We start from the raw sequence: 12,874 nt of genomic DNA on the forward strand, positions 1-12,874 counted from the left end.
ACACGAAACTTTAAAAAATAATAACTTCCTTATACGAAGTAAGATTTTAGCGTTATTTATACTCACAAAATCGTCATCACAACCAGTACAACTTTCGTTCAGATTATTTATCCTAAATAATCTTTTTTTACACTTTATCATATCGTTTCAACGATAAATTTTATAATAACATTTTCTACAAATATTATATACTTATAGTATTTGTTCACATAACATGCTTATATTTTATAATTTATATAGCCCGTAATATATTGAATAATTATCTTATTCGGTATTTTTAATTATTCAATAAAATGAATAATTATAACTAAAATCACTTAAAATGTCTACCCCTAACTTAGGGGCGTTACAGGTTTCATCACAAAAATCATTATACATCATATTACCTAGAGATGCTGACTAACAATAACATTCATATGATTGGACGATCTGCATTCTCTTCTCGAGGCATATGACATTTTTTTCAATTATATTGTCAAAACTGGTCCCTTTTTACTTAGTTTTACTTACAAAAACAATTCGTTTGAGAAAATTCACAGTGGTTAGAGTCTACACACACTAAGTGTGTATTTAATTCTCTCAAACCATTGTTCTGATACCAACTTGTAACATCCCAAATATCAACACTAAAAAAAATTTAAAATAAGAGTGAAGATTTTACCAAAAGTTTTTATTCATAATTATTAATAAACGATAAAATCATCTTTACTCTTTACATCAACATAATCATAGCAAAAATATGGAAGTTGAGTCTTGTTTTGAAAACCATATCGTATCATAGTTTGGATAAACTAGATGTTATGCCCCTCCGAGAATGTCCAGGTATCCCAATCATGCCAACTCTTTTCCATTCGAATCTGAAGGACTTGGAACAAAAAACATAAAGTAGCAACTATAAGCCTAAGGCTTAATGAGTAATCACAACACTCAGTCATTATACAAATCATATGTGATACACATAATAACACATAAACATCAACTATTAAGTCACATATTACTTACATTCTATCACATATAACTAAACACATAACATTACTACCATTTTGTTCACTGGTCACAACTAGAACTTCCCTCTGAGAGGCTATTCCATAGTTGCTCTACATAGACTACCTTCCTCAAAGAGGCTTCACTTGGTTGACCACCTTCCTCAAAGAGGTTCCGTGTGGTCTTACAAACAACTTCGACAAAACCAGAACATCCTTCTGAGAGGCTAATCTCTAGTTGTATCGATTCCCTCGACCACCTTCATCAAAGAGGCTTCACGTGGTTGATACATAGCATAATAACATAGTCCACATAATAAGTACATTTATGAGAACTCGCCTCACTAGAAGACTGATTCCACACACTCAAGTTGGAGGTATCAAGTCTTGCCCAAAACTACACAATAAGTAACACTGATTTAATAATTGAGGTAAAACCTACATTTTATACTTATTTATCCAGTCTAGGTCTATTTAAAAGCTAATCCAAAAGTAAAAGACCATTTTACCCCTATCTAAGACCTAAAACCAACCAATATTATATTACATGATGTAGGCTATGTTTTTAACATGAGAAATCAGCTAAATCAAGTTTCAAGGGCCAAAAACATTCACAAAGTGAAACTCTTCGGTTTGAGATTTTCGGGACAAAACAAAAAAAGGAGTCGCTTCTTGGTTCAAAGCAGCAATACGATACCACGCGAGTTAGGAAAGTCAAGTATAAGTCCTAGTGACCATAAGCAAGGTCTAAAACAGATTCAAGAGCTTGAAAACTATCAGGATTCTTCAATACTTAAAATTCTTGATAAACACGCAAAAAATGAAACTCCGAGATGACTATTTTTTTCTAGAAGCACGATCTTGTTTATAGGTGTCCAAGGGACCTAGAAATGACCTTAACCATGGCTAGAACTTATCAAAATCGGCAGAAAACATTTTAGAAAAATAATCCCAAAAAACAGTGAGCACATAAATATTGTAATGTGTTGTAGGGTTTTTTTTTTCTTTTCTTGCTTCTAGCTATCCATACTTTCTCTTAAGTGTTTAGGAACCAAAATACAAGTTTAGCAAGAGAAATAAAGGTCTAAAACTCAACCAACACAACTAAAAACAAGCCAAAACAGAAAATCCCGTGAAGATACGTTTTCCATCGAGTTAGAGGTTGTCGAAGGCAACTCTGTCCTCCACCACACCAGTGAAAGGTCAGGAACATACTAGGGAGAGAATTGAACTCTTGACAGGATCGGACTGAAAACATAAGAAACGATCCTACAATCTCTTTGTGTTCTTGAAACCCTAGCATGTCCTAAGGGGCGAGGGAGGGTCACTCAATTGGTCAAGATGGAAGTCAGTTAGGGTTAGGATAAATTAGCTTTTCATAGGATAGTGATATGCATGTCCTAAAGTGGTAAAGAGTCCATACATGAACAACTGCGATCGTGAATAAGGACAGAAGACAACGAATTTCTAGCATTTGACAGCTATGGTCCCTAGAGTATGACATGTTAACACTTTCGACCACAGATTCAAATCTCTCTATAAAAGTGGATTTTGAAAATTACTAGATAGACCTAGACTTTACAATTTCCATTTATTTTAAATAGATTGTTTATTATTATTATTATTATTATTATTATTATTATTATTATTATTATTATTATTATTATTATTATTATTATTATTATTATTATTATTTTCTTTCTTTTTAATAAATATCAGAATTTATAAAATGCTTCCTTTCTATTCATTTAATTTTTATTTTACCCTCTTTGAAATTATTAATTCATATAAACTTCCATCTTTAACATTTATTCACTCTTTTAATTAATTATTTATTTCATTTATCGTTATTTGTTAAACTTTTTTTTTTGAAAAAAAAATAACATGAAAAATATGACGTTACATAAACTAAATCTAAAACATTTTATTTTTAATGCTTGAATATATTATACTTATTTGTTAATTTAAATATAGTTTTAAAATAGAAAGTAAAAACATAGATTAAAACGTCAAATGAACCCAAAAGTTTGTTCGTATACTACTTTTAAAAATAGTGTAAAACCATTAAGATAATATTAAATATAAATTTAAATGAAAATACTAAGTTAACAGAAAATTTGCCAGATTACTTATTCAATGTTATAAATAATAATGATGATTAATCTATTACTTATAGAATATTTTAGAAGTCGATTATTTTTTCGAAAACGAATACTAAAAAATGCTTCACATTTTTTACTTTGAACATTATATTTGAAATCCCTTGAATAAATACAAACTGAAATAGGAAAAAAATGAAACATACTAAAAGTGAAATAGATTATGAATATCATTTTTTATAATATTCATTCGAAACTCCTAAAAGTTTCCAACTTATTTTTTCTTTAATACATTAAATTCATTTATTATTCTAATTTCAATATTAAAAATTAAAAATTAAAATTAAAATGCATAATCTATTTACTTAAACCGAATGTAAAACTTTATCTCTTTATTAGAATATAATTTTAAAATTAAAATATCTAATGAACTCAAAAAAGTTTGGCCAAATAACCAAATAACCACAAACAAGATATTTTTAACTTATATCTTATAATTAGTAAATACTCAAATAAATATAATATAAGTAATGAATATTGGATAATTCAATAGGTTTTAAATAAATAACTTTTTGTCTTTCTAAAAATAATGATATTTACTAATGACCTTTTATTTATAAATATATTAAATTAATTGACACAAATATCATTCTTATTATATATATATATATATAGGAGCCCCTTAGGGAACAATACCTTGCTGTCATTGGCTGAATTTTTTTTTTTTTTTTTAATTTTCTGCTTATTTATATAACTATTAATCCTGAGGCCTTATGTATCAAATTGCTACGTGTTAGGTTCAACTTACTACGTGTTATGTTTTGCACCCACATCTCTCTGCTTCCACTTACAGACCTACACCTCTCAGCTTCAAATTAGATTCACCGTCTCTGCTTCTTCTTTTTCCCTCGGTCCACCGCCTCCATCGTCAGATTCGCCGTTGCAAAATCTACCACCATGGACGACCGTTCTCCGATGCCTCCCCTGATTCACCTCCGTATAACCACTCAGATCCTCAAACAAACCACTACCATCTTATCCATCCACCACCACCACCACCTCCTCATCTTCATCTTCCTCTTATTTCTCATCCTCTCCCTCCATTCCAACGTCGAAATTGCCACTCACTCCCTTGCTTCCTTCATCGACCATGACCCTTCCATAAAATCACTCTTCTCTCGCCTCCACATATCTTTTAATCCCCCCCACCCGCCATCACCCACCATCATCGTCGTTGGCCTTTCCTCCAGCTCGCCCATGTTGGAACCCTAGATGATGATTTCTTCTCTGGATGGCACCTCATTCATAGTTGACTTCTTCGATCCCTAACGAGGGTTCTCTAATTTCATATCCGATAATGGAATTAGGGTTTCAGAGATTGTGCTTTCTCATGCTAAGATTTCTTTCAAAGCATTTGAGGCAATCGAGATTGAAGAAAAGATAAATACTGGTAATACCAACTCTCCTCCAATGATTAAAGAAAATGAGTGATACCATTCATGATCTGCAGCTTTTTCTCAAGAGGTTTGAAGTAGAACATCTTGAAATGATTGCCTTATTATTTGTTCTCGGTGTGTTATCTGCTTCATACGCAATATGATTGATTTTCTGCCAGAATAATCAGCTCACTTTAGCCTTCCTCGACTCCTTTCTTCTATCCAAACTTATATATCTCATGTTTATGTATTTAGGGTTTTAATTACTGATATAGTAAGATTGTTACCTGTAACTAAATGGGAGGATCGGAGAATTTTTACAGTTGGTCGTTCTAATTTGAAGTTCACAAAGCTTAGGATTGGAGTTCTTTCATTGAGCAAAACCAGGTAATGGAACAACTTTAATTCAATGGTATGATAACTTTGATTATAATTTGAAACATTCGGTCACTACCTATTTGTTAAAAGTTTTCCTATTTTTTGTTTGAAAGTTTAAAAGAATTTTGTTTTATTAATTGTTGATAAGAATCAGTTTTATATTGATCATGATTGCAGGTAAATGTATCTTATTTGGATACAGTGGTGTGATAAAAGTATCGTCATCATATTGAAAGAAATAGCGAGGTACATTTGATTATTTCACTTCTTTATCTTCATTTTTTTAAATTGTATCTTAATTTTTTTTAATGAAATATTGGTTTTGTTCTTATAAAAGCTCATTGTATATGTATATGTTGCCATTTGCTTCAATTTGCCCAAGCAGAAATTGGTAAATTATTTTATGCACCAAAAGTAAAGACCATAAAGGAGTTGACACCGGTATGGACATGACAGAGGATAAATGAGGTAAATTACACATTTCTTTTATAAAACTCAGAAAATGGGATGTTTCCCATAAATAACATGGATTAGGCCACCATTTTTCTTTGTTTTAGAGTTTTTAGAGTTCCGACACTTTTGAATTTTTTTCTTCATATTGATTTTATTGTTAGTATTTTATTGTGCTTATGACTGCCCAGACTGTTTGAATTCCAAATCAAAAAAATACATCTAATGGAAGAAAACAGTAAGTAGTCTTACTCTAAACCTTGTCACTTACCAAAAAAAATAGTGAAAGATAATTTATTTTTGGTTATTTTTTAGGTTTAAACACGTATTTTTATACTTTATGCAATAAACTTGAATCTTGAGTGACAAATTAAAACGGAACTGCATAATTCATTTCAAACACCATTTGTTATATAAATTGGTGAAATGATGAAACATAGTTGCATAAATATGTATTTTGCTATTATTTTAACTATTTTCTTACATAAGCGAACACTAAACAAGTATATATAATGAATCGTGCAGAGCCAAATAAAATGAAAATAAACTATCGTTCATGTACATATAAGCTCCATTTTTTTGTCAATTATAATTGGTTACTTTCTATGCTTTTTATATAACATCTTCACATGCAATTTCAATCAGGAAATTAGGATAGATCATGGTGTATAATTTCCATGAAATTAATTCAATTCATCTTTATTTTATTTATTTATTTATTTTTTTATAATTTCATTTAGCATGTACCTTTTGGTTTTGACTGTAATTTTTGTTGATGTTATTTAGGTAAATGTACCTGGTACTATTCCTGAAAAGATCAAGAAGAAGATGTTCATGTAAGTTCAACATTGAAATATATTGGGCAATTTTGGTTTTAACATTTTTTGTTTTAACTGTAATTTGATTTCAGCCAGGCTTACAGATTGTCATTGAATAACCAATTGGAATATTGAAATATACTGGAGTAGCTAAAGGGTTAGATGTTGATTCTTCTTCAGTTTCTCTCACTTTGTTGATTTTTATTAAATGTAATCTTTATGTTTTTATTATGTCAATTTTTATACAAGAAACCAGCATTCACCAGAGTTCATATTTTGAAAAGAAATGTAAAAAATAACCAAATTGTAGTTCATATTTTGAAAAGAAATGTAAAAAATAACCAAATTGTTGTTGACGTACTTGGATTTAAAAATATAATATGAATTATACTCATAATTTAATGATGCAAATATTAAATTTCATGTTTGTGTTTTTTTAGGAATGTGAGTAGGTGGAGATCCAATTTGGTAGGGCCCACCAAATCAGAAATTATCATTCTTTCGTTGGACATCCTTTATTTGGTAAATCAATCATTTATCCTAAATGATTAAAAAAATAGTAAATTTCTATAAAAATGTTTGATTTTATGCTCATTTACAGCAGCGTACTTTATAAAAAATAAGTTTTTATGACATTTTAAGATGGTTTTTGGAAAAATGTTTTATTTTATGCTCAATTATAGCAGCATGCTTTATAAATTTTAGTTTTTATGACACTTTCAGATGGTTTCTGAAAAAATGTTTAGTTTTATGCTCATTTATAGCAGTGTAGTTTATAAAAAATAGTTTTTATGACATTTTATGATGGTTTTTGGAAAATATGTTTGATTTATGCTCATTTATAGCAGTATAAAATGGGTTTTGGAAAAATGTTCGATTTTATGCTCATTTATAGCAGTGTACTTTATAAAAAGTAGTTCTTATGACACTTAAATATGGATTCTGGAAAATTGTTTAGTTTTATGATCATATATAGAAGTGTACTTTATGAAAATTAGTTTTGATGACATTTAAAGATGGATTCTGGAAAAATGCTTGATTTTATGCTCATTTCTAGCAATATACTTAATAAATTACTTTTTATGACATTTAAAGATGGATTCTGGAAAAAATGAAGCCCATGAGATGTTGAAGGTGGCTCATTTAAAGTATGATAATGCTTCAGATGCTCTGATGAAGAAGGCACGGGAGGTGGCACACAAATTTGGTGATAAATATGATTAGGTATTGAAGGGCGATCTTGGTTTCGGCTTCTCCTTCTAATCTAAAAGGCTAGAGAATGATATTCGCAACAAATGCATTTGCAGTCTTTAATGATTCAAATATATCATGTAAAACATTAACAGTTTATCCATAAGATGCACCATCTACCTAGAGAAAACAAAAGAAAGCTTTAAAGAAGTTATAAAATCATAATTTAATAGCAACCAATATAATATATATGAGTCTATATGTGTATATTTTTAAAAATCCCTTTTTTTACGTAGTTGAAGAGTTTAGTGTAGGTAAGAGTTAAGGAATATAGAAAAAGTTATAAAAGAAAGATTTTGAAGTAAAATGCTATGATAGACAAATAAACACAACTATATTGTTATTTCTTGCAAAAAAAAAAAAGCAAAAAACCTTATTAGTGTTGTACATTGACAGAGTTTCCCCTCGAGCAAGAGCATTTTAATTTGATTCTTTGTAAAATTACCAACATTTAACATTACATTTTCTTAAAGCAACATGGGAAAAGTTAGAGCCAGTATGTATAAAGCATTGTAAAGTTTGTTGTTATTTTCTATTTTTTAATAAAAGGCTATGAAATACCCTTTAACCCCCGCAACTCCAACACCCGCAACGCTTGATTGTTCCCTAGTTTATATAAATGTTAAACATGTTTATCTTATAAGAATTCTCATGATACCATTTAATAATAATAATTACTTTTTTCAATACTAATTGTAAATGTTTATTTCATAGCTAATAACAATGACTTAAATATTTTTAATGAAATATTAAGATATTAACTTTATTACGTCAAATATCTTTCATATTATTTTATTTTATATATGTAAGTGTTAAACCTATGTTATCTTATAAGAATTTAAGTAAAACGGTTTAACAATAATAAATATTTTTTATAATACTAACTGACAATGTTTATTTGATAGTTAATGACAGCAAATTTAATATTTTGAACAAAATATATTTCTTATTAGTTATCTGTATAGCTATGTTCTAGTGCAACAAGTGGGGATTCGCCTAGTATCTATAATAATAAAGTACAATTCCAAGCTCCATATTGATTTGTAACTCTCATCTCACAATTCCAAGCATCATATTGATTTGAAACTTCTATGTATTTCATGTTCTTTATATTAATGATTATAATGTTAAATAAGTATAGGTAATAACATTATATTCCATACTTGGTTACTCATAATTTATTTTTTCTCTTTTTATTTTTTATTTTTTTTGTTATGGAGAGTGCATGAATATAAAACAATGTTGTACCCATTTGATGTCTAAAAGGAAGATTTTGATGATTTAATATGTCGGGGCGACACAATCTTCTTTTAGAATTACGATTTCTCATTCAAACAACTTAGAGGTGTTCAATTTGATGTAATTGGTGGATTAAAAAGGATTTATAGTTAAATGAAACATCATACATGAATAGAAGAATTTTTTGAAATATTTTTGTAAATATGCATGATTACATGTGTAAAACCATGATTTTTCACCTCATTTTTTTATTTTAAAAACATTATTTAAAAGATTTAAGCTACCTGTACTAATGCAAAGCCACAACAACAAACAAAGAACCAAGTGTCAGCATCAACATAATGAGTCAATCCCAAGCACATGGGTAGGAACATAAACATACTTTATACAATATGTTTATTCATGCGATCACTCGCATCATTCAACATTCATCGATTATTATTATTATTATTATTATTATTATTATTATTATTATATATTGCATATATTAACCTGTACATTCTTTTCATCGTGATAATTATTTTTATTTTCTTCACTATAATTATTTTTAATGTCCCTACCATTTGTATATTGCTAGCTGTGAGAAAAAGGGATATCCTGAGATATCTAGGACAAGGTTTACTAACTTAAAACTTGAGATAAACATAACAATGGAGGCAAATAATATATTTAAGTCAAGTTTGGATAAAACTAGTCAAGCCTTGAAGATACAAAGCAACAAAGTATTCAAGTAACTTAATAATAAATTAGAATATGAACATCAAGAGGAACTTAAGAACAAAGAGAATGATATGATATGATTGAATGAATGATTATTTATTGATACTTCAAAGAGTATGAAAGGGTAAGGAAATTACATGGGGGTGATGGTACTATTTATACTAAGTTAGAACCAATCACATAATGAGACAATTATATTACAAAGTAAACTGTAGATCAACCACCTGACATAACATTATGGTTGACCTTGTGTCGTACAGGTGCTATAGTAAACAAGACAAAATACTTATGGAAAAAATAATACTAGCCTTTGGATCATTCAATCATCTTCTTTCTCAGAAATCTTCACTTCATCGGAAACTTGTAACTTCTGATAAACAACCATCTCGGAATCCAATATGCCTCAGATTTTCAAAGGATCACTTGTCATGTACTAACACTAGCACCGCCTATCATTGCTATTTTAAATATATAATACATATATTAATATGGACACTATTTTCATCACCATAATTATTATATTATCTTCGTCACTATAATTACTTTTAATGCCCATCACTACATCTGTCTAAAACGTCGCTAAATCCCCAAAGAAATATCTCATTCCCTACTAATGTGACATGGCGACCTAGTGCACTAAATGGGGGATGATTCCCACCTATAACACTGTCCTATTGGATTTGGTTTGTAAGCCCATAACTATAACTGTGATGTACTTGACCTGCTTGTAGCATGATCCTTTTCGTTTGCCTTCACTAGTGCAATTTGATAGGATGGAATTTAGAGCATAAGGTTATTTATGATTTATTAATATATTACAAGTATAATATATTAATATGAAATCATATTATTTAATTAGTATTGGTCAAGAATTAATTTGGAATTAATTTTGAGGTCAAAATAGACTAATTAAATATATGTGTATTGATTATGTAAATCGATGATTCTTATAGTGTGGGTCAATGATCCATGATTTGTAGATGGGCTAAACCAATGAGATAATCCATGGAGGTTAAACCCATGGAGAACAAGAATGTGGAACGTCATGGAGCATTAGGGTTTGCATGAATGTAACCCTAGCACTTGCCACACTATTAAATGGATTCCCTAGAGGGTGAAGTTGATTTTGTGCTACTAACCTATTCTCTCAATCCTCCTCTTGCATATTGGTGTTTGTGAACCATTAAAGGCATCACACTTTGGGTGCTCAAGCTTTCAAAGGTCAAGAACTACAAGTCCTTCTAACAGGTAAGTCATCTAACTAGTTGTATCATTCAATTCTTCAAATGTATGCTAGTTAGCTCAATGCTTTGGAAAATTGAAGATATGCATATACAATTAGAGAAAAAAATAGATCCAAAGCATTTAGGGTTGCATTGGAACCATAGGAGTGTTATAGTGCTCAAAACCCAACAGTAGTATCAGAGCCTAGGATTGTTTTCTGTTATACTTGATGCTTATTGGTTTTCAAAGTTGAAAAAAATCGATTTTCTGCCTTCTGACTAATTAACTCGTAGAGTCCACTGGTTGACTCAATGAGTCCACCCAGTAATAGACCAACTCAACGAGTCCATGTCATGTACTCGCCGAGTTTGTGCTCCGGTGTGCAAAATTTCGAGTTTTTGGCCAAGATTAGATTAGGATCATTACCCCCAAATTGTTTTTTGAACCATGAAATCTGTTTTTGATATGGTAATGATCATGCTTATCCAATTAAAAGATAATTGTCATAATTTCAAGATTTGTATTAGTTTATATGATTAGGCTAATTTCTTGAAGATTGTTGATATAAATTATCTTGTTCTTATGACTTTAACTAGATTATGGACGAATTATTTGATTATTGTGTTAATTAAAATAATGATTTATCCTCAAGTTATGGAAAATAAAAAGTCTTTTGTTTAAAATTGCATTAAACTCATAAGTTATGAATATGAAGAGTTTTGACAAGTTTCAAAACATACCCTCAAGTTTTAGAATTTGTAAAGTCACACTAATGAAACTTTAATTTCAAACCCTAGAGTTTTAAAAGTTAAAATTTAACCCTTATACTTTATAATATTATAAGTTTAATAATATATATATATATATATATATATATATATATATATATATATATATATATATGTCAAGTCGGTCTTACCGTTAGTAGGCCTCATTTACGAAGGCGATCTATAAGGGGGGTATAAGGTTACTGCCTATAAAATGGTGGTTTAATGGGTGTCCACTCTCACCCACTGCTTCCGTGACTGGTGGAGGGTCGTTAGCCGGACGGGTAGGATAGGACAATAATTCTCCCTCATTAAAAGTATAATGATAAATATAAAGTAACTAAACTTTTATTAAATTCGCAATCTTAGTTACTTTAGGACCATCTGAAAATGGTGATAATCAATGAAATTACACTTTGCACCTTGTTAAGTTGTTAGTGGAGTGTGTGTGGTTAACCGACATACTAATTTGGGACTGACAATGTGTGGCAAAGGGTAGCTTGACGTTAATCATAGATCGGTGGAGCGTGTGTGGTTAACCAGCACATTGATTAGGTGATTTGTAACATTGGGTGTACCAAGCTAATTTGCATGGTTATTCACACCTTGTTTGTGATCCTCGACATCCCAGTCACAAACTTGAAAGGCACAATCGAGATTTAAACATGCCATTGAAAAGTTCAATGAATCTCAAAGGATCTAGGAATTTCAATCCAATTAAAACGTAATAATTTATTTCGCTTTTTATGATGGAAATTTCTAAATCGTCATTTACCTACCTTCACATATTTTACAATTGGATTAAGGCATCTCTTTTCGCAATTGTAGAATATTGTGTTGGATCCTAGCCTTAATATTTCATTTGGGTGTAATATTAAGGATTATCATCTAACGTAAACTTTGTTCTTCTTCTTTTTTAGATGTCTATCCCAAACAATGCTTCCAACCCAATCCCTTCAGGCTCTTTCTCCCTCATGAACCTATGTGGGAGGGTCATTTTCGATGGCTCAAACTTCAATTATTGGATTTGAAACATCTGAATGGCTATTCTCTATGAGGAAAAAGAATATATCCTAGATAAATAGCTCAAGGAGATTTATGTCACCACTGCTACCCCCGAACAAATCATTGAACACACTACTCATAAGAGGGATGCGACAAAGGTGTCATGTCTAATGATTTCTACCATGACTGTTGAGCTGCAGAAGTCCTATGAGGACTACTATCCTTTTGAAATGTATCAAGACTTGATGGAAAGATACCATCAAAGTGCTCAGTAGGAGAGGTATGAGATCATTGTCTCCATGATCACAACCAAAATGAAGGATGGTAAACCCATCACGACCCACTTGCAAAAGATGTAGAGATTTGTGGACCACTTGCTTAAACTGAATGTCAATTTTGATGAAGAGTTGGACATAGATATAATTCTACACTCTTTACCTTCCTGTTATGATCAGTTTCATATGACCTATCATATGAACAAGGAGGAGGTCACTCTTAGCAAGC

At 30.3% G+C, this 12,874-nt stretch overlaps 1 long non-coding RNA gene across 4 annotated transcripts; it reads left to right on the forward strand.

Moving 5' to 3' along the window:
- Positions 1-3,841: 3,841 nt before the first annotated feature.
- Positions 3,842-7,612, forward strand: LOC111881235 (uncharacterized). 4 transcript variants are annotated; one of them, XR_002846747.3, is made up of 7 exons: positions 3,842-4,905; positions 5,074-5,142; positions 5,282-5,364; positions 6,133-6,182; positions 6,257-6,321; positions 6,605-6,686; positions 7,260-7,612. It is a non-coding gene; the product is annotated as an uncharacterized LOC111881235 (long non-coding RNA). The 4 variants fall into 4 exon arrangements; XR_006187205.2 differs by having other exon boundaries at positions 3,842-4,606; positions 4,774-4,905; positions 5,074-5,364; XR_006187206.2 differs by having other exon boundaries at positions 3,842-4,532; positions 4,774-4,905; positions 5,074-5,364.
- Positions 7,613-12,874: the final 5,262 nt, after the last annotated feature.

This window comes from Lactuca sativa, chromosome 9, assembly GCF_002870075.4.
Source record: "Lactuca sativa cultivar Salinas chromosome 9, Lsat_Salinas_v11, whole genome shotgun sequence".
NCBI classification, from domain to species: Eukaryota; Viridiplantae; Streptophyta; class Magnoliopsida; order Asterales; family Asteraceae; genus Lactuca; species Lactuca sativa.